The 18,343-nt window shown below is 46.2% G+C and overlaps 1 protein-coding gene and 1 long non-coding RNA gene across 4 annotated transcripts in view; one reads left to right on the top strand and one right to left on the bottom strand.

Moving 5' to 3' along the window:
• The window catches only part of PRKAG2 (protein kinase AMP-activated non-catalytic subunit gamma 2), a 202,118-nt gene that overhangs the window by 107,601 nt on the left and 76,174 nt on the right, over positions 1-18,343 (bottom strand). The gene's annotated exons all lie outside the window — the stretch shown is intronic.
• The window catches only part of LOC128398459 (uncharacterized), an 86,001-nt gene that overhangs the window by 67,365 nt on the left and 293 nt on the right, over positions 1-18,343 (top strand). The window lies entirely within an intron of this gene.

Raw genomic sequence — 18,343 nt, forward strand, 5'->3', positions numbered from 1 at the left:
CTGGCCTTCACCGCTGACTCTGCCCCACACCAGAGCCAAGCAGGGGCACGCTGCTGCCTCTGATGCTGAGAGAGGAGTTCTGGGCCCGGCCACGCTGGAGGGGCCTGCGTAGGGGTGCCTGCTTCATGCCCCCTCAAAAATATGTGCCCGGGGCTACACCCCTGGCCGAAATTTTTGAAACAAGCAGACTACTAGGGCCATGAGAATGAACAGGCTAAGGTCAGCCAAAGCTTGGGAACAAGAGGGCTGTTTCTTCTAACAGGATTATAAAGGTGTTGGTGTGGGTATTTGGTCATTCCAATTTTCCACCCCACTGTTACTGCAGTGTGTGAACCTAGGAGAAGGTTGCTCAAAGGTCGGTCTAAGCGGTTTTGTCAAGAGGTGCATATTTTATTTTATTTTTTTGGCAGACAGAGTTGCACATTTGCCCTGAATCTGAGTTTAGTTTTCAAGGACAGCAAAGGTGCCCTTCAAACCATCCTTCAAAGCCTGAGAAGAAAATATCCATCTCTATCTCAAGCATTTTCTTTCTTTCTTATGAGCTGATCTGAAAGCATCACAGAACTGCGATAGCTAAGAGGCATCTGAGAGACCATGCAGTCCAAACCCTCAACGGATTTAACTCCAATCATACGCCAAAGGTCAACCTAGACTGCCTGCACTGAGAAACCCAGTGGGGTTTGCTACTGAGTAAGCCTGGAGAAGTAAACCATGAGAGAGGCTTGGAAGCAGCCACGGTATAAATACCTTAGAATCGGATAAAGCCAACTTGCCCAACAGAATCTGACTGATGCCACACTGATGTGAACAGCTAGGGGAGAAAAAACTGTGAAACGCATCTCACCGCATTCTAAGGCGGTAATGCAAGCACACCTTCAGTGGTACTGAAAAAGCCATTCCACATGTTATGCCGAATGAGGTGAATTCAGAATTATTATTTCAGAATGCAGATAGACTGTTTGGATTTCACCCTCCTATGTAAAAAGTTCCAAGAGTATGGAAACTAGAACACTGGGGAAATAATTACACTAAGGCTGTAAATCTAAGTATACTTATGTACAGACATGAAAAAGGCCCTGTTGGGCCGGACTAAAGACCCATCTAGCCCAGTGCACAGTTTCCAGAGGCGGACAGTCAATTGCCTCTGGGAAGACAACAAGCAGGAGATGAAGGCAACAGTTCTGCCTTGTAAATCTCCCTCCAGCCCAGGCAGCTGGTGTTTAGAGGAATATTCCCTCTGAATCTGGACTTCCAATTAAGCTGTCATGGCTAGGTAAAGGTAAAGGGACCCCTGACCGTTAGGTTCAGTCGCGGACGACTCTGGGGTTGTGGCGCTCATCTCGCTTTACAGGCTGAGGGAGCTGGCGTTTGTCCGCAGACAGCTTCTGGGTCATGTGGCCAGCATGACTAAGCCACTTCTGGCAAACCAGAGCAGTGCACGGAAACACCATTTACCTTCCCGCTGGAGTGGTATCTATTTATCTACTTGCACTTTGACATGCTATCGAACTGCTAGGTGGGCAGGAGCAGGGACCGAACAACAGGAGCTCACCCCGTCGCAGGGATTTGAACTGCTGACCTTCTGTGGCACTAGGTTCCAAAAGTTATTATGTGCTGCATGAAGAACTTCATTTTGTCTTTCCAATCAATTTCACTGGGCGATCCCAACTTCTAGTATTACAAGAGAGAGAAATTTATCTCTCCTAACCCCTTAAGGGTTGTGAAGAAGAAGAAGAAGAAGAGTTTGGATTTGATATCCCGCTTTATCACTGCCCAAAGGAGTCTCAAAGCGGCTAACATTCTCCTTTCCCTTCCTCCCCCACAACAAACACTCTGTGAGGTGAGTGGGGCTGAGAGACTTCAAAGAAGTGTGACTGGCCCAAGGTCACCCAGCAGCTGCATGTGGAGGAGCGGAGACACGAACCCGGTTCACCAGATTACAAGTCCACCGCTCTTAACCACTACACCACGCTGGCTTGTGGTAAAGATTACTGAGACAATGCACACTGAGTCCTTCAAACATTGCTACTCAAGCACTATTTAAATGCTGTCATGTAATTTCAGACAATAGAATAGAATGTTCATTGCATATGTTTTGTTAAGTTCCTGGGGCTATTTATTTATTATTAGAAGCCTGAGCAATTTTTGTAATGCTATTGTGCTACACTGATGTTATGATTGTTCCATAAGGTGTTGATTCAAGTTGCACACTGACCCAAGTGCTGTTCTAATCCCAAACAGAACTATTTTGACCTAGAGCTTTTCAGCTGCCCTCACAGGAGGATGGCTTAACTTAAAAACATAGAAAATTATCCCCCCTGCTGCCGCCCCAGGGCTATTCCTACGTATGTTCTCTTGACAACAAGAGGAGCTCATGTCAAGCCAGCCCAGAGGTTGTAGAAAGGAAGGTGCTTTATTGACAAGGCAACAACCCCCTGCCCTGAAGACTTGCGGCCCAAATCTGAAAGCACAAAAATAATGGCATGAGTCAGGAGGAAGTATACAGGGGGGAAAGAGAGAGAGAGAAGAGAAGGATTTCAATCATAATAAAGCAAAGGATTTGCTTCCGCAACCAGCTTGGGCTCCTGTGTTATTCTAAGAGTTCAGATAACACCAGTGGTGCTAAGAGCAACACCACGAGCTGGATCTTTCCCCCCCATTGTTTATTTTCCACTCCCCAAATTGCAAAATAAGCAAGAGCATGATAATGATCCTCAACCTGATGGCTGGTGGGCGTTAGCTGTTAAACAGAGAGATCAGAGACTGAATTGTGAAACTGGCAGATCTGCACCAGGCCTGAAGATCATCCAAGTCAGCACCAGGGTCAGAGCTAAAATGTTGGTGCTCTTCTGGCTACCTGGCTTAGAAAGATGGGTGTCAGCCGCCATGCACAGATTGGAGAGTGGGGGAGGGAAGGTGCTACAGAGATCATGAGTGTACAAAACTGCTCAGCTGACCATTATCTGACAGAGCCGTGCCTCAGAAGCAGGTCAGAAATAATTCACACTGAAGTTAACTCTTTATTCAAAGAAACTAAACTGCTCAGGAGGCCAGGCCTAGTTCCTCTCCCCCAGGTCTATCCCAAGCAATCTGAGACTCCAACACCTTGTTTGCCATTGTTCCACCCTCTTCATACCTCTTCTGGTTCTGGGAGACCAAGGGGTAGGGGAGCTGGTCTTAGCAGACGGTGGAGACCCCTTGGCTTCTTCAACAGCCTGCTTCATCTCTGCCTCTTGATCCCCCTCCTCCCCAGCCTCTGCTTCTGCCCCTGATTCAGGACTGCTCTCTGCTGCAGAATCTTCCTGCTCACTAAACCCTGTTGCCTCTTCATCTTCTGACACCTCCGGCTCCCAGTCCGCTCCCTGTTCTCCCTCTGACCACTCATTGTTGTCCCACCACCAATCCCTGGGCTCTGAGGCTTTTTCCCTTGGGGGTGCTCCAGCTGGTGCCTCCCACCACTTCTCTGCAACCAGCCAGTCCATGACAGTATCTGCTCTCCAGCAGATTTATCCCAGGCCTGTCCCGTCTAACTCTCCCTTCTCCAGAAGAAATGAATGTGAGGGAGCTTCACCACCACTTAGAGTGTGTGAGAGGGATCGTGTTACCCCCTATATACCAGTTTGGACACTGCAGTCATTCGGGAAGTCCCTTCTTAGAATGCAGCATGCCGCTGAGGTCTTTTAGTTTAGCAGCCCCAGTGATAAAGAAATCTGTTCTGGTAAGTATCAGACAGGCTCCAACCCTTTTGGGATTTGGGCACCCATGGAATTTCCCACCCTTCACCCTAAGGGTGGGTTACAGCATTAAAACACAATACTAAAAGCAATTTAAAACAACATACAACGCAAGAGACACACGTCTGTGGGGAGGGAATTCCACAGCTTAGGGGCCACCACAGAGAAGGCCCTCTTCCCCTGCCCCCCCAAACCTCTGAGGGCAGAGGAACTTCTAAGAGGTTCCCATCAACCAATCTCAGCAACTAAGAGGGTCTGTAAGGAAAGAGGCAATCTTTCAGATATCTGGGGCCTGAGTCGTTTAGGGCTTTAAACACTAACATGAGCACCTTTAATTGGTCCTGGCAACAAACTGGCGACCTGTTTTAAAATGGGGGTTATACAAGATCTAAATGTAGCCCCAGCATGCTGCATTTTGGACCAACGTACATTTCTAAACCGTATTCAAGAGCAGTCCCACAAACAGTGTATTACAGTAACCCAATCTGGAAGTTTCCAGAGTATGGTGGCCAAGTCATCTCTGCCCAAAAGGGGTCATACCTGGTGAACCAGCTGTAGCTGGAAAAAGGCGCTCTTTGGCCACCGAGGCCACCTAAGCCTCAAGCGACAGCGCTGAACCCAGGAACACCCCCAAACTGCAGTCAAAAGGGTGGCGGAGGCTGTAGCTTTTGCCAAGTCTCTCTTCACAGTGCACACAGTCCTGCTCTCATCTGGATGAAGAGCAGTCCTTTTCTTCTTCTTGGCTTTTCAACCAGTTATGAACCGCAGATTACCTGCTTTGAAAAGAGGAATTAAACGCATCACTAGCCCAGCTTAGAAAGCTGCTGGTTGTGATAGGAGCAAAGGAGGATTTATGATCGGAGCTAATCAAGAGGCAGGATTCTGTTGGGTAAGTTGTCAAACCTTTGGGCTGTCTGGCAAAATGGGGAACGCGTTGCAATTTTAAAATGAGAGCAATATGCTTTTGTGGGGGGAGGAACCCAATGTTTTCTCGGCAGCCAGCAATGAAGACATGGCATGTCTCTGGCACTCAAATCAGAAGAGTGTGACTGGTGTATTAAATATTAAAACCTGCATCTTAAAGAGACACAAACAGGAAGTATTGCTCCAATCCACATTCTCTGCTTAAGCATGTTTGTTTGTTCACTACTTGGAATGAAGTGGGAGGTAGTATGTGTGGATTAAAGCAGAGTTTCTCAACTCTGGGTCTTCGACCACTTTTGTTGTTGGCATCTGTCTCAAGAGACAATGGAGTGCACCTCTGGGGGTGGAGTTAAGCCGCTATATTAGCAGCCCCTAAGTGGAGGTACAAGCTTGGGCAGCAAGTATGGAGGTCCTGGGCCGCCCAGACAACAAGACCCCCCTCTCAGCCTCGCTGATGTGGTCCAAAGGAAAGCAGAGCAATGTGTTTGGCACCAGCTTGGTTGCAGGAGTTGCCAGAAGGAGGCATACAAAGCATTATCCAACCATCTTAGGGACTCCACTCTGGATTTGTGTAGCCTTTTCTTCTTCCAAAGATATCGCACAAAGGACCACTTTTAGGTGGGTCTCATTTGCTACAGCCTGCCCAGTGCCTCCTTCCTTGCCTGCCCGGCCCTATAGCCACCCCAGTTCAACCAATGCCAACACCAGCAGCTTCTGGCATTTTGAGTAAAGGTTGAGTAAATAAGTTTTTTGGGAGGTGGGGTGCATGAGCAATTGAAGGTCTCCCTTCTGGGGAGGAGGGGGGTGGCCAGAGGAGGTGCTGCCATATGTCTGGAATTTTCTGGTATTCGGTCCTTGTTAGCAGTCTCCAGGCGGAAATCGCTGAGATGTCTGGGAAAATCAGGACATATGGCAGCCCATGTCGGAAGTGTAGATTTTGGCAAGTGTCATTAAAAATAGCTCAGAAAGCTCAACAACTTTTGTGTCTGGACTTTCACTTGTTGAAATATGGCAATCCTATTACAAAACAAACTGGGAATATAAAGGAATATAAAGGAAGGGGGAGAAGAGAGGAGAGCCATTGCAGCAGGAAGAAGTGAATGAAAAGGACCTGAGAGGAGGATTAGAGGACCTTGTAGGTTGGAGGCAGAAGAAGAAGGTCCAAGTTGGATGTGAAAGGAACTGGGAGAAGAATTACCAGGGACTGGTGTGGGTAGGGGCAAATTAAAAAGGAAAGGCCTTCACTGCTTGGAGAGTCTGGATCAGCAAATTCTGCCTAAAACGGGGAGGTATTTCACAATACCTCTGGAGCAAATTCCTGTGCTTCGCTTCAGAAAAGCTAAGCTATGGAACCTCACCACAAAGAAAACACTGTGACAGAGAATTTAGCAATTTCCAAAAATGGATTCAGTGTGGGAAGGAAACAATGTCAGTAAATGCCAAACTCTCCTTCCACCTGCCGCCATTTTGTGACTGGTAAGCCTCAGCCATTTTCAGCCATCTCAGCCACCCTGAATTCAATCATTCAGAGCTTCTATGCCCCATGAGGCCACATACCAATGGACAAGTCGTCTGGGATCTATTAAGAACTGAAGGACAAACCCACACTACAGATCTGCCTTTCTTATAAAAGCAAGAGTCTTGGGGGAAAGACTTGAGGGGTACAAATCAGGTGCACAGTTGATGCGTCAATGGGTATGCAGTAAAACTTGCCGCAATCATCTTCATGGGAAATCTCATTGATGAGGATGAATTGAGTTTTCCCATGGCAAATTCTGTAATATACCAACCCAAATGGTGTGTTCACAGTAAGATTCTGAGTCTACTTATAATGTTGATTACTTTCAACAATATCATTCTATGTAAGCTCTCCGCACACTTTCAAACTGAGACTGCCAGGCACTTCATAACTCCCACTCCTGCTTCAAAGCTTAGTCTATCCTTCCTGGACCCTTCATTAGGCAGAAAGAGGACTGAACGGTTCCAAGAGAGAAAAAAGCAAACTTACACCTTTCTCTGGAGCCTCCTACCGTCACTGACTGCTCACCCCTCCTTTTATAGCCTTCCTGCACCAACACACCCATTATCTTCCTTTCTGCTGAGGCGGCACAAGAGCAAAAGCCTGCAAGACTGAATTTGATTTTCTTCAAAACACAAACACTGTGCAGAAGGGATTACGGCCAAAACAATACCTATAGCACAGTCCGACCGGCCAAAGATAAGAGACCCAGCTGGGGCAGCAGTAGGCAACAGGCAGGCACTCTTTACCACCTGCTGTGCCCCGATATTAAAAATCTTGAGCCTGTGTTTTTCCTCCCCTTTCAGTGTATTCGGAGATGTAACAAGACCCGCAACAGGGACAGGGAGCGCAACGTGGATTAGGAACTTTCCGCTGGCCTTTATTTTGGGTCGCAGCGGTCAGAGTGTTCCGCCATCCACCAGAATTCCTTGCTTCCCTTCCCTATTTTTAGGCTCTGAAACAAAATTGGCTTGAGAGGCCAGCTTACTAATGGGCGCCTCTTCCAGGGACTCAAGGAACCACAACATTATAATGTAACCTCCAAAAATTCAAGCGCCATTGTTATTTATTATGGGGTGGTTGATGTTGTTGGATCTTGCTCTTCTGCCGCACCCAACTTGACAAAATAAATAAACAAAGCAGCCACATATTTTAGGTTGTCGTGATTTGCAGGTGCCATCTTATCAAGAGTTCCATTCTGCATGATAGAGGAACTGGGACTTTAGTGGCGTGGCCCCTACCCTTTGGAAATCCCTGCCCTTGAATATCAGACAGTCTCTGTTGTCTTTTTGGTACCTACTGAAGACACTCCTCTTCCAACAAGAATTCTAGTGGAGCCATTACCTAATCTGCATCTGTACAGGGGTTGGCTTTTAACTGGACGGCTCAGCTGGTTAGCGCATGGTGCTGATAACGCCAAGGTTTCAGGTTCAATCCCTGAATGGGGCAGCTGCACATTCCTGCACTGCAAGGGGTTGGACTAGATGACCGTCGGGTCCCTTCCAGCTCTATGATTCTATACTGTTATTTCTTTATCCTTTTGTTGTTTGGAGCCCAGTGCTCCTTTGGGAGGAAGAATAATGGTACCTGCAGACACCTACATGGCACCTGCTCTATGAAAGTACATGCCTTGTGGGTGGGAGGAACGCCGCAGCTTAATTGCTTGATCTGTAGTTACCCTAATTAGGCCTGGCACTGATAAGCAGCTTCTTAACAAGCTGTGACAGATTTCTCAGCCTTTCCGCCAGAAGTTTCCCTGAGTTTTATTGTGCTCAGCAAAGCTTGGATCTGGTGGCCTTTAATGTAATTGCAGGAGTAATGAGTCTTAGTGCCAACAGCAGCTTTCTTCCCAGGGCAAAAAACAGCAGCCACAGACCAATCTGAATCGGGGCCATGAGAAGAATTAAATCCCCCCCCCCCTCGCTGCATGCCACGGTATCAATCCAACCCTGGCTCCCCAAACCCTGCTATTTGCTAAATTACAATCAATTAATAATAATTATTATAATGGGACGTGGGTCTACACCACAGAGCCTAGGACTTGCCGATCAGAAGCAGCTGTCTGTGGACAAATGCCAGCTCCCTCGGCCTATAGAGCGAGATGAGCACACAACCTTAGAGTTGTCCGCGACTGGGACCTAATGGTCAAGGGTACTTTTACCTTTAATAATAATAATAATAATAATAATAATAATATTTATACCCCACAGGGCGGGCACCGCTACCAAGAAGGCCCTCTGCCTGGTCCCCTGTAACTTTGCTTTTCGCAGTGAGGGAACCACTAGAAGGCCCTCAGCGCTGGACCTCAGTGTTCAGGTTGAATGATGGGGGTGGAAATGCTCCTTCAGATATACTGGGACAAGGCCATTTAGGGCTTTAAAGGTCAGCACCAACACTTTGAACTGGGCTCGGAAACATACTGGGAGACAATGTAGGTCTTTTAAGACTGGTGTTATGTGGTCTCAGCGGCTGCTCCCAGTCACCAGTCTATAACTCAGCAGCCAGACATGTACTTAAACCGTATCAAAGACCTTACAATTTTTCCCCTTTATGCAAAAATCCCAGAATTTGCATGGTAATTGGGCTGGCCCTAAGAATGTTAGAGATCTCTAGATCTGCCCACACAATACTGTATTTCTTCCATGCTGAGATTAGAACCTCAGGGGAATAATTTGTGGCTGTGGTATTTTTAGGGGCACACCTGCAGAGCTTGTGAAAAAGCAAGACGCAAGACAGAAGCCGATTTGCTTTATTCTGGGTGTAGAGTACAACGTGGCACATTTTGAGAGTTGTGAATTGGTTGCTGCAAGGCAATTTCCCACAGCCTCTCTGAGCCCAAATATAGTGACCTTGCAGATGTCACTGGACTACTAGTCCGAGATGATGATAGTTCAAGACCATCACATGGAGAGCCATAGATTCCTCACGCTTCCTATGAGGTCTCCAACATCTCTTGGGACATGCAAGGACAGTTCATAACAAAGGTGAAGATCTACCACCCGTCACTAAAACAAGAATGGAAATGTTGGGGTACAAGGAAAAACCCATGAAAAATAAATATTATAAAAAAGACTATATATGGTCAACTTTTGCCTTTGTGCGGAGAGAGATTAATTCCTTTCTCAGGATGTCAGTTATGCCAGGCAATTTCTTCTGCCTTCTCTTTAAGAAGCATTACAAAAAACTGTCAGCAGCATTAAGGATAGCTTAACAAAAAAACAACACCCTACCTAGCCTCTTTGCCAAAAGCACAATTGCTAATCATTACTGGGATTTGCTTTTCACACAGACAACTCCCTGGTTTTTAAATTCTTTGGTTCTTATTCTGAGTGCCTGGTTTGTTAACTCTTGTTCCAGCCTAGTTTGGGGGGGGGGGGTGTCTGGGCAGGGGGAAGAAGGACTAAAATGAAACTTTTTCTCTGCCTGTCTGAAGCTAATCTTTTCAATTATAGGTGAATGGCACACAATAGGGCACAGGGGTTTGGTCTGGCTTGGCTTTAGAACTTTAGATTTATTATTCATTGTTTAAGGTTTGGGCTAAAACATAGTAGTCATGAGTGCAGAAGACATTCCTTGAGGACTTCCCTCTGGTGCTCATGAAACCTCACGGCCTCCCTTGCTTACTGCTCCCTTCATCACAAGGTGATGAGGGCAGTTATTCCACCCCTCCGCTTGAGAAGAGCTGAAAGAGGAAGCTAGAAGAGGGATGCTCGTCCCCTCTTCCAACTTGATATGCTTTCTGAAGGCTCACATCAGCATCTCAGATGTTAAACTGGAGTCACTGCAACAGTTCATTTATGTTGGGACTGTCAAATGCAGGAGGCAGGGATCTTATCAGTCTGAGGTACCAAATAAGGCTTGAAACACTCACACCGGCGCATTACTGCAGCATATCCAGAGCTAATACACCATTAGCAGGGCAAAGAGGCTGAGGACTCAAATGGTTGCTACAGCACACCTCAATGTCAGCTTCTCCCATATTCCATTTAGTGTGGAAAATTTGCAAATTGTGTGTGGCTTAGGGTATGGAATAGGTGGTGCTGGTAAATGGAGAATAACAATAAATATTTCAGTTGGTGGCATGGGGGGCAGCCATATTGGCACGGAAGAGGATTCTGGGAAACGAGCAGTAGCAAGGGCATCGGTGGTGTCCTGTTTAGGAGACCATGGTGAAGGCAATCCCTGGCTGGATTAATCATATGCCACATTCCAAACAGGAGGGTTACAGAAAAGCAAGTCAGATAGATCAGTCAAACGCACCTGGCAATACCAGATTCAAACCATGGTGGAAAGCAGGGCAAACAGGGCATATCAGCACCCCGGAGAGCTCACTCAGCAGCAGTTGTTGACTCAACAACATGCTGAAGCCCTCTGGGGCTTTATGAAAGTCAGCTGGCCTGGACTGTCTATTAGCCCTACCCCTTCTATGACAATGTAGGCTCTTTTAAAGGATCATTGCCCTGCTGGGTAGCTGTTGGCTCCTACAGCATGGAGATAGCAAGGGCGGAGTTTGAAGGGAGTCATCCAAGCTGGAGGGATCTGGTAAGGCCACATCTTCTGGTCTGGATAGTCCAGAGGGCAGGGTGGGTATTTATGTCCCAAGTGATGCTTCCTCTCTCTGCAGGTCTGCCTGTGAGCCAGATGGAGGATTGTGTCCAGAGAACATGACAAATAGCAGGGACCTCAAGAGCTGCAGAGGTTGCTCAGGCCTGAGTGAGTGGAAGTAGTGATGATGGTGATGAAGGGATTATGGGACACCAAGGTTGGATAATGAAGCTATATTCAGAAGATAACCACTGGTCCCACTGGCTTGAAGGGAGGGGGAGTTATGGGTGTGGCCACATCTGCTGGGTGGGCAGCTTTGCCCTCCAACTTAAATGAGGTTGATACCCCTGGTTGACTAGATCAGCAGAATCTAAATTCTCAAATAAATAAAATGGGAGGGATCACACAAAACAGCATAATATTCACATTGCATGACTGCAAGCTTGCTGATTTTGCTGCGTGCATTTGCGGTGAAAACAGATAGAACTGCAGTCATCATGTGTGATGTTCTATAAACGCTATTTGCACACTTGCGTGTTTTTGAAATCTGAAGTTTTTATCCTGTCTAAAAACCAGACGTTTCAGGTTGGAGGAAGACCAAATATACCACAGGAAGTTCTAGATATAATATGCTTTTGCCATTAACAAAACCAACATCTGGTTGCCTCTCACTTTTATAGCAATTCTTTGTGCAGCTGGATGTTTGGAGTGGGCTCCTTCTTCCCATACTTTTCCGATGCCCTTCCACCTAAGGATTTACTAACAACTTCAGCATTTTTCGAGTAGATGGATGCCTGATACTAGGAAATTCGGGCAGCTGTACAAACCAGCTCGTGCTAATCCCTGGCATTTGTGCAAAAGCTTACCATAAGCCTTCAACTTCAGGAGGTGTCAGAACAGCAAGATCCTCACCATCAATTAATTCTGCTTTCAGAAAGTAGAAAAGAGGGCTATTGGGAGACAACAGAGTGAGAGACAAGAGGCTGGGCCAAGGCCATTTCGTCAGCTTGGTTGAGACCACCAGTTTCACTGGGCTCCTCCCTCCCTCCACTGTCACCTGCCGGCAGCCAAACCACCAGGATTCAACAGTGGGGAAGTGGGGAAGCAGGGCCGTAGGTCAACAGAGCTTGATGGAATGAATCCAGGCTGTGGCATTTTGACCCTCCACTCAATGACTTTTCCCCTGACCTCCAATATCATGCATGCAGGTATTTCTGCACCTGTGTGAATGTGTGTGAACCTTTAAAGAAAATTCCCAGGAAGGGCACAAATGCCAGGATTACCGACCTTAGTTGTCATGATTCACAACAGGCAAACAGGGGCAGCAATACCCATTTTTAATTTGACTCTTAAAAAAAAAAGGTCTTGTGTAAGACTAATGTTTGCCTGAATAAAGCTTGCCTAAGAGAGATGAAGAGGGATGAAGCTGTTCTGTCCCAAGGCCTCTCTGTTTATTTTTTATTTTAATGTACAAGGTGTGACTGCTGTTTAAACGTACTATCATTGCATTAACAAAGATATTGCATGCTGTAACGTGGAAACAAAGCATGCACACCAAACAGGAAGGAATTAATAAGGAAATTATAGGAGCAGCTTTAAGAAACTTTGTGACAATGTTGTGATTACTTAGAGCATCTTATAGAGTTTTAAGAAAATGGAATCCAGTTATGCAATATATGAAGAAATAATTAGGAACTGCAAGTATAGGAATAGAAAATATGCCACTATAAAGATTAAGGACTTTGTTTCTGATTAAGCTGTTTCACACACATGTATTGGGGGATTTCATAAGAGATATAAAATCGTTAAGATAGGATGACCATATTGATGACATTAATGATATTTATGACTTCTACATTTATGAACTGTAACTTATTTGGATTACTTGAGATATTTGTAAGCAAGGTAGTAGAGATGTTTAGTATAAGGTTTGACACTAAATGTTAACCTTAAAAAAAAACCCTGTACTGGATTTTTTATTTAGTTTAAGTATGAACAAAAACTAAATAGAATACTTTTTTAAAAGCCTGATATATATACTGATTTAGAAGTAACACACACACACATCTGCAATCCCATACCCATGTATTGGGTGGAGATCTGAAAAAAAACTGCTCCTGCTAACTCGGTTGTTAAATTTCACCTGTGCCTTCTGCAGGCAACGTTCAGTAAAATTGGATGCACTTATACCATATGGCTAATATGGCCACACACACACAAAAATCACCAAAAATCACGCATGACAAACCTGCCCATCAAAACATAAAATGTGCTAACAAGCTTCCACATCAGCAGGCGCGCAGCAGATTGCAAATGTAACACATGGAACACGAAAATCCTGATTAAAGGAAGGAAAACTACAGGCAGGCATTTTGATAATGATGATACTGTCTGGATGCTGCAAAAAAAAATCACACAAATGAACAACACAAAGTCCACATTAAACACATGTCCAAAAGCACCCAACATAGTGCAGGCACTTCAAAACCCTCTTGCTGTCATGGATTGGCTGGAAGCAGAAGAGGGGTGGGAGGCACCAGCTGGGGAACCCCCAAGGGAACCCCCCTAAGGGAAGAAGGCTCAGAGCCCAGGGATTGGTGATGGGATGATGATGAGTGGTCAGAAGGAGAAGGAGAAGATTGGAAGAAAGAGGTGTCAGAAGCTGAAGGGGTAAAAGGAAGAGTCTGTGGCAGAGAGCAGTCTAGAAGCAGAGGCTGGAGAGGAGGAGGGCCGAGAGGCAGAGATGAGGCAGGCTGCTGAAGAAACCAGGGCATCTCCCCCTCCGGCTGTGACCAACTCCCCTACCCACTGGTCACCCAGAACCTACAGAGATATGAAGAGGACGGAGCAGAGACAGACAAGGTGTCAGAGTCTCAGATTGCTTAGAAAGAACTCAGAGGAGGTCCTTCAGTGACATCTTGTGAGTTATTGGTGACCTGCTGGCCCAGTAAGACATTCTGGTACACATATGAAATCCGGTGTGAACTCTTTGGAAGAAGAGCAAGGTGTATGATTTGGTAAGGGCACCTTCAGACTTGGGGCGCATACCACCTGTGGGCCACCCCTAATCTAGAGTTTCACAACCTGGAAATGTTTGATGACCCAAATTAAAGCCTGCCTTCAATGTAAACTCAAAAGGGCATGAGAATCTGCCTATAACAGATCAGATTATTTGTCCATCTAGCTCCAGAATGGGGAACCTCAGGCCCAGAGACCCAGTGTGGTCCCTCCAGGTCTTTCTGCATGGCCCTAGGAACTCTCCCCCCAGACCACCAGATGCTCCACCCACTTTTGCTTCTGGCCCCTCCCACCCTCAGAATGTAGCAGCCCTGGAAGGCTGCCTCAAAGGAGATTCAGTCCCCAGACTGAAAAATGTTCTCCACCTCTGGATTAGCCCAGCATTTTCTATTGTCGACTAGCTCAATGGCAAAGAAAGGTGTTCCCCAAATGTTCTGAACCCCTGGCCTACCTGGTGGCAAGTCAAAATGTCAAGTCCAAAGTTCGGGGGTCAATCTATGCAAGCTAAGTCCAAAGTCCAGGAAACACACTCTAGGGTCTGTTCAGGTAAGCCAAGTCTGAAGTCCACCAGTCAGGATACAGTCCAGAGTCAATCCTGAGGCACAGTCCCCTAGAGGTCCAGTGGCATCCAAGTCAAGGCCCATCAACATGGGCAGTTGAGCAGACCTGGCACCTCAGCTCTGCTTCCCATTTGTACTTCGCATGTTGATTGAAGCATCTGGGCTTGATGAGACACGTGACCCTCACTTGTTCTGAGCCTACTCCAGCTAAGGAATCACACATCTCCTCCCAGAGCTAGCGAGCCCCACATGGCCAGCTGATGAGCTGGGCTTTGTGCGCTTGCCTGCCTCAGCCTCCTAGAGCGCCCCTCCTGCTGCTCCCTATGCCTCAGAGCCTGCTGTATTTGTGGAGACAGGGGCCCCTATGGCTCTGGTAATGGGTCCTGCTGCTCTGGTTCCCCTCCCCACCCTCTGTCACTCCATGAGTACTTCTTTCCCCATCCCCTGCTTGCCCTGGTATGTCCCAGTCCAAGCTACACCCCATGCTCGGATCCTGTTCCTTCTCTTCCTCCTCCTCCTCTTCCTACCAGTTCATGACACCAACACCGGGTTCCTGGTCCCCTTTAACAAGCGCTACCAGGGCTTCAAGGGACGTGGGTGGTGCTGTGGGTTAAACCACAGAGCCTAGGACTTGCCGATCAGAAGGTCGGCGGTTCGAATCCCCGCAACGGCATGAGCTCCCGTTGCTCGGTCCCTGCTCCTGCCAACCTAGCAGTTCGAAAGCATGTCAAGTGCAAGTAGATAAATAGGTACCGCTCCGGCGGGAAGGTAAACGGCATTTCTGTGCGCTGCTCTGGTTTGCCAGAAGCGGCTTAGTCATGCTGGCCACATGACCCGGAAGCTGTACGCCAGCTCCCTCGGCCAATAAAGCGAGATGAACGCCGCAACCCCAGAGTTGGTCACGACTGGACCCAATGGTCAGGGGTCCCTTTACCTTTACCTTTTACCAGGGCTTCAACATGGGGCGTGCTGCACGCAGAGCATGTCTTCTGCCACTGAGATGCAGATCTTCTCTGACGAAGAGTCAACAATCCTTAAACACCTATGATTCAGAGACCCTGATACAGAGCCACAGACAAAGCCCACTCATGCCCCATTAATATCTCTAGCAAATGGGAAACTAAATATTTCTGGGGATGCAACCAGGCTAGATAAGTCCAGGTCATGAAACTGAACATTTCAGATTCATGGCTTGTGCATTACTGCTGAGCATTGCCTAGAAGCTTCAACCATAATAAGCTGGGCTAATTTCCCACTAATGGTACTTTGGTCTTACAAAAGCAGGTCCTTTTTTTTTCTTCTTCATTCTGCAGTCAAATATTGTTATAGGAAATGCTATAGGACCTGGCCCTAGAAGACTCTAAAATCAATCTAAACCCATTAAAACTGTTTTTTGTTCTCTCTGTCCCTTGGGAAAAAAACTACTTTGTCATTTTATCTTAGCCAAATAGGGTGGAAAGAATTAATTTCATTATACAGAACAGAACAGGATTTCATTGGATTAAACCCAAGGACTTTCAATGTGCTTTTTAATATCTGCAGAATTGCACTGCCCTTTCACATTTGTAAAATATTCACGCACAAAAGATCTCCAAACCCATCCCTATTCCCAACAGTGGCTGAATTTGCCACATCACAGTAAGCCAATGCTGGGGAAACTCCAGTTTCATAAGCCCACCAGATCTCCCCACTTGGCACAGGGTGGGGTTTAGCCAAAGCCATGCCGGGCAGGTTTACAACAGGTAAAACTGCAGTGCCAAACTGAAAAGGAAGAATCGGGAGCACACCCTGAGAGCTTTTTTCCGTTGCTCTGTGGTAACGAAAATAGGCGTCAGATTCAAAAAGCGGCGAATTACAGCTGAACAGGAAGAACGGCGAGTGCATTTTGGCTCTGTACACACCCTCTAGCTTTAAAGCACATGCAAAATACCATCTTTCCCTCAAAGAACTCTGAGCACTGTAGTTTGTTAAGGGTTGCTGGAAGTTACAACTCTGTGAGGGGCTAAACTACAACGTCCATAATTCTTTAGGGGAGGGGATGTTTCAAACGTGCTAAGAAGAAGAAGAAGAGTTTAGATATGATATCCTGCTTTATCGCTACCCGAAGGAGTCTCAAAGCAGCTTACATTCTCCTTTCCCTTCCTCCCCCACAACACACACTTGTGAGGTGAGTGGGGCTGAGAGACTTCAAAGAAGTGTGACTAGCCCAAGGTCACCCAGCGGCTGCATGTGGAGGAGCGGACACGCGAACCCGGTTCACCAGATTACGAGTCTACCGCTTTTAACCACTACACCACACTGGCTCTCCTAAGGTAGAGCGTACACACAGCCTTGAGACTGCATTCATAATTCTTCTGCAGCCTCAACTTAAATTCAAGTCATAGCTGCAAAGGAAGGATCTTTGCAGCACTGGCTTATGTTTATGTCTTTATTATTTATTATTAATTTTTGTATATTGCCCTTCATCTGATTTCACAGGCCGTGAAGGGTTGCCATATGTCCTCTTTTTCCAGGACACATCCTCTTTTTCATGGGTATGTAAAATGAGAGTCGTCATAGTGATCCATAGTTAAAAGTAGTAGTTGGCAAATATGTCCTCTTTTTTGGTCTTCAAAATATGGCAACAAAGAGTCGTGGCTTCAATGGAAGCATTGCAGATATATTCCTAATTCTTCCTAGGCGAGGCATAGGCTCAAAGTAGAATCCAGTTTCATACTCCTTCAGTAAGTCATGAATCATGGGCTATTGTGCATGAGCCAACTGTGTCCGCCTGGACACGCCTCCCCCCCACTAACAATGGGGAGAAACAATTCGCAACCCCTGATTCAGCATTACATCTGATTCAGGGACTGTGGCTTGTTTTTCCCTTAACACACCACAGTGGTAAGCCAAGAGTTGATCTTTGCTCATAAACCATGGTTTGCTTGAAAGAAACTAACTACGATTTCATGATCCAGGTGCAATGCTAAGCCAAGGATTGATTTGTTTCCTCCAAGCAATAGCGGGGAGGAGCAAAACTGCCCAGACTGGCTCAGTTACGGGAAACCATTAAGTATGACACGAGAATTGGGTCATCATTTTAAAAAGAAGAAGTCTTAAACTTGTTAAAAGCACTTTTGGGTGTCTTGCACATTTTCTTCTTCATAACTGTGAAACTCCCATAGATTTGCCCGTATCCAAGTTTAGACTGCAAGAACTTTGAAACAAAGACGTATCCTATTAGACGACGAGACCTCTGTAAATTCCCTGCACATAAACAGATGAACAAATTGTAACACACCCCAATTATGGCTGATGAACCTATATTGTGGATTCTGAAGAAAAGCCTTAGATTTAAAAGGCAAGCTTTTAAGAAGCAATGATTATCAACTATATGTTGGAGAATCAACATGGCTTTCGTATCAAAAGGCAAGAAGTTTGCCGGTCAAAGTTATGTGTCTCCTCTACAGCACAGCCACAATAGAATCTGCTTAAAACCCTGAAACCTTATCTGCAAGAACCAGGCAACTAAAACTAACAGCACCATCTTAAGGCAAAAAATAGAAGCGCACATTAAGCAGGAAAAGAGGAGGCAGCTTTATGCAGAGTCAGGCCAATGATCCGTCTTGCTCAGCACTGTTTATACCCAAGCCAGAGTGAGGCCTTCTACATGGGGTTGGCTTCCCATCAGTCCTAGCATGCCCCATGGGCATAGCTCAGTTGGTAGAGAATGAGACTGGAGTCAGGGCTGGAGTCCTTCCATCCCATCCTTGGGTCTGCTCCTGCACCACCAACCGAGAACATACACAACAGCATAGCTGTCAACTTACAGATTTGAAAATAAGGGACCAGCAGCCTCGAAAAGGGATCAGCAGCCAAAATAAGGGATCAACAATTACTTTGATAAAATACATATTTTGTTGTGTGCAAATGGTTTTATATACCTATTAGGTCCATAAATTACCATATAGCATATATTCAACACAAAAAAACAGCAACAATTTGTTGTTGACAAAGGACAGCTGGACCCCATTACCTTCAGTAGCTTATTTAAGGGACATCAT

The sequence above is a fragment of the Podarcis raffonei genome, chromosome 12 (genome assembly GCF_027172205.1).
Source record: "Podarcis raffonei isolate rPodRaf1 chromosome 12, rPodRaf1.pri, whole genome shotgun sequence".
In the NCBI taxonomy this organism is placed as follows: Eukaryota; Metazoa; Chordata; class Lepidosauria; order Squamata; family Lacertidae; genus Podarcis; species Podarcis raffonei.